The following is a 4755-nucleotide window of genomic DNA, read 5'->3' on the forward strand; positions in this document are numbered from 1 at the left end:
TTTCTACAGGTTCGAGACATCAGCCCAGTGCGCCACGTACTGTCAGTACCGTGAATGAAGCGCAAAGCCGTTCTAAGCGCCGATATTGAGAAAAGCCGAGCAGTGCGTTTTCAGCAGTTCGGATGTCCTTGCTCCAAAAGACTCAAAATGCTTGTGGGATGAATTATGTTGAGCGCAAAGGTTATCTAAGAACAACTGGTGGGAAAAGTCGGAAGGATCTGGAGCTTCTTGAAGCGTTTGCGAGAGTTACTTAAACGCTCAGCACTGGAGTACTCGACGGCAAATACTCTCAATCCTGTCTGACAAGTTGTCTTTCAAAGAGGTGCAGGAGTTTATCCCAACAGTCACCAATTACCGCTATAACATAGCTCGACACCATACCTTGCTACACGGGAGAGCAGAACCGATTCAAGCCATGAATACCGGAGGATGAAAGTTGACCAAGGAAAAATTAGAAGATTTCATTCGTTCATCACAAGTCCGCATGTTCTTCATGATGTTCCTTTTGGCGAAAGGCTTTTGAAGCTATCAACTGGTGAGGTTATTAAGACCCCAAACGTGATCAGAATGATGATACCTGAGCGTATTGTTAAACAGTACCAACAATACTGTAGTGAAAGAGGTTTTGAGCCCATGAGCAAGCGAACATTACATAGAGTTTTGGATGAGTGTTCAGCGTCTGTTAGGAAGTCTTTACAAGGACTTGATAACTTTTCCGCCCAAGGAACCGAGGCATTTGATGACTTGGACAAACTGGTCGATAAACTGGTTGACTGTGGTTAAAACGGAAGTCTGGGCGAGAGAAATTGAGAAGCAACAGCTGCGCTCATCAAAGCAATACCTTGAGAGTGACTACAAGGTATTTTATTTCGTTACAAAATTTAGTATGAGGTTTGGCACAAGAAATTCACGAAAATGGGAGAAACATGATCCACAGCAGGTTTTTGTGAACTACTTTCCCAAAGTAAAAATACTGTGATCTTGCTGGATATTTGTACTATATTTTTATTTTTATTATATTTTATTTGAAAGTTAGTATCAGAAGTAAACACCAATGGAACGAGGGTTTTATTCGAGGGACGCTTAATCGGAGAATGAGGGGGACGGGGGGTGTCACTTATTCAAGAAAGTATTGCAATTAAAATTGTATACGTAAAAACAACAATTGCGGTTTGTGTTGTCTTTGGTGTGTTTCAGGTCCATGTGGTTGAGTCGTCGAGCACTGCTGATCACTGTAGGACTTACGCCCTAAGTGATTCAACAGACTCTGACTTTCAAGCCTGCTGCGATCACCCACACAATGAGTCATGCGCGCAGTGCTGCCAGTTGCAGGAAGTTCTAACTACCTTGGAAAGTGAGTGTTCTCATGCACTTTGCAATGAAGAGGAGAAGGAGGACATGCTGCACACTATTAAGCAAGCAACAAATAACATCATGATCTGGAAATCCCATCAGTTGCGCTCGTTCACCAGGATCAAGCCAAATGTTCTGTTTTAGCTAAAATCAAGAGCAAATCTGATGTGTTCCTTGTTCAGGATTGGGCGATGAAATACATGCCACGGAAATTTCGAGAGCCGCAGTCGGACTGGTTTGCTAAGCGTGGGTTACCATGGCATATTACAGTTGCAATCAGAAAGTCGAAAGAAAGCGAGCACTTTGAGTCTCAAACATTTGTACATGTCTTTCAGAACTGTTCACAAGACAGTGCCGTCGTGGTATCTATAATGCAGGACTCCCTCGCCTCACTGAAGAAGGAAATGCCGCAATTAGAAAGAGCTTATTACAAGCAAGATAATGCAGGCTGTTACCACAGCGGGTATACAATCGTCTCAGCTAAACTAGCAGGTGACATCGCTGGGGTGGTTGTACAACGGAACGACTTTTCCGACCCTCAAGGCGGCGGCAAAGGAGTCTGCGACCGTCACAGCAGCAACTATTAAGGGAGATGTAGGAAGATATGTTAACGAGGGTCATGATGTGACAACAGCTGTGCAGCTGAAAACTGCCATAGAGTCTGATCCACAGTCTCGTGCGAAAGCTAGTTACGTCTCACTTAATACGTCAATTACTCCGCCAGTCAAATGGAGGGGTGTTAGCTTGCTTAACAACTTCAAGTATGAAGAGAGCGGAATACGTGCGTGGAGAGCGTTCAATGTGGGCCCAGGGAAGTTGATACCGTGGTCTCAATTTGAGGGCGTTTTGCAGATCCCGGAAGTTCTAGAAGTGCTTGATCCCCCATCGCAGACCACGCCATCTTTCAAGAGCGTGAGACACAGGCATGTAAAGAAATCATCTAAACGGGATCCAGAAGCAACCAACGAGACCACCAGTCAAGACCAAGATGATGATGATAGTGAAAATGATCAAGCTTCACTACTTTGCCCGTGCCCCGAGGAAGGATGTATAAAAGCCTACAGCCATTTTACATCGCTACAAGCACATCTGGACACGGGTAAACACAAACGACTCCCTGAACAGGAAACACTGTATGACAAGGCAAAACGAGTTTACGCTTCAAAGCTAATGGATGAAGGTAGTAGGATTCCCACTGTACAGTTACAATGTGAAGAACAGAGCCAATGCTTAACTCCCCTTCCAAAGGGATGGGCTCTAAAGACAATCACCAAGAAGGCTCGTTTTACGCAGAAAACAGAATGAATTTTTGAAACAGCAATTTGAAATGGCGAGCAAAGTGGACGGAAAGCAGATCCGAGTGAGGTCTCAAAATTAATGAGATCTGCAAGGGACGAGTTGGGAGTTCGTCGGTTTCAACCAGAACAAGTTCTAACAGGAAAGCAAATCACTGGATTCTTCTCAAGACTGGCAGCAAAGAAAAGGCTGGCTCCCAGTACAGTGAACCGTGGAGATTCAGACGACGAGGTCCCAGGAGAAGATAACAGGGCAGCGTTGGCGCAGACGACCCATTCGGAAATCTGTGCGCGTGTGATGAGGGAGGTTTCTCTTCAGCACCCAATTGTATCCTCTTCAGGCTACAATATCTGTGACCTCATGCAAGCGTGCAAGAAGAAACCGACGTCGCTAAGTGTGGACATGTTGCGTAGCATTTGCATTGAACTGGGCTTGGATGTCTCCGATATAACGCAAAGACGAAAGAATCCGTATATCAGTCGTTTGTCGCAGCTTGTGGACGAATGCAGCTGTGCCTCGTAAAACCGAGAGAATTAAATCAGCTGTTTACATTTATGCCTTTATTTATATTAGTAGGTAATAGGTGAGGTGAGGTGAGCTTTCCATAGAACCTTACAGTGACTGAGCCCCGGTGGGGGGGGGGGGGGTACTCCCTTATATGGGCTATATAGGTATCTGCTTTTCAGCCGTTTTGGTCATAGATAGGGTATCGATTTTGGCCATTTTGGTCATAAACAGGGTATGGTTTTTGCACTTTAGTCTTGAATTGAGTATGTTTTTTAAGAAGAAGCTACGTTTTCATCATTATCGATAAGATCATCAAAAGCCCTTCATAAATTATGTTTAGGGTAACCGTGCCAGCCGCAACGGTCATTAATAGGGTATCGAATTTTTGCTCAGGTCATAAATAGGGTAGGGAAAATCACAAGTTTTGGTCATAAATAGGGTACGGGTTTTGGAAAGCGGGCTTCACACCTCCACCCAATTTTTCTGGGAGTACCCGCCCCCACCCCACGGGAACCGAGCCAAATTCTGTACACTGCGTACGTTACTCTAAACTATTTAACCTTCAACCAACCATAACGATGCTCGACGAGTGGGATAGATATTCGTAAGCAGCACGTGTAAGTTAGCTGGTTTCTGAAAATATCTACACCGTGCCAAGATAGGCCCATTCCTCCTCAGGTTCCGGAAAGCGGTATGACGGAAGTTGGGTTGACTACATGTTGTACTTTGTTGTTATGCAAGTGAAATTCCACCGAGAATCTAAAGAATGAACACAAAATCGCTTTTGAATATGTCGCGAAACACTCTGCAATACACTCTGTTCATTGAGATATAAGTGCTTTGTTTATTTAGATACCGATGCAATATTTACGTTTAGGAGGCATGAATTAAGTTGCTCTTCCGTGATAAATTTGTATCTCTTAGGGCGGTTTGATTTCATCAACATGTTAACTGGCTAATCCAATCTTATTAAAGAAAAATTTCGCACATCAACAACACAGATACTTTAAACTATCACCTGGTTTGGAGTCAATAACTTTACGTGTTTGTACTGTTGTTTTAGCAACGAAGTTGTTCAACTTGTTCGTGCGTGACACAACGAAGCGAGAGCCAGGGTAGATTAGAGTGTGATTTAAGTTTGGTCTTCCTTGTCTTTTTTCTCTTGCACGCGATGGTCAAGATAAGTGCTATTTCTCTAACGTTTCACCGGCGTCAAACAATTTAAACCCGTTTTGTGATGTCTCTGGCGCTTTCCTGTTGTCGTTGTTTTTTCCTTGCATGGGGGAATTGTGTTACATCAGCTTACGTTGTAAATTCAATGGCGCTGAATTGTAATTTTCTCGAATTTTGACCGGCGTTCATTCAAACTGCTACTAGATCCCAAATAAATGAAACTGCAAACCTAAACCTCAATGACTGGACACTCTTTGGTTAAAATATCAGAAGATTTGAAACACTACCGGTCAGCTTTTTGCCGCGCTGGATTTGGATTATTTTTGAGTTTTCAACTGATAAGAAAAGTGTCTTTAATTAATCGGGGCTCAGTTCGCTCGGAAAGAACAAGAGATAAAAATAATCACTATGTCTTGTCCGAGGAAG

At 43.6% G+C, this 4755-nt stretch overlaps 1 pseudogene; it reads left to right on the forward strand.

Annotated features, from left to right (window-relative positions):
* Window positions 1–664: 664 nt before the first annotated feature.
* On the forward strand, window positions 665–3171 carry LOC138020659 (uncharacterized; annotated as a pseudogene).
* The last annotated feature ends 1584 nt before the right edge of the window (window positions 3172–4755 follow it).

This window comes from Montipora capricornis, chromosome 10, assembly GCF_036669925.1.
Source record: "Montipora capricornis isolate CH-2021 chromosome 10, ASM3666992v2, whole genome shotgun sequence".
Classification (NCBI taxonomy): domain Eukaryota; kingdom Metazoa; phylum Cnidaria; class Anthozoa; order Scleractinia; family Acroporidae; genus Montipora; species Montipora capricornis.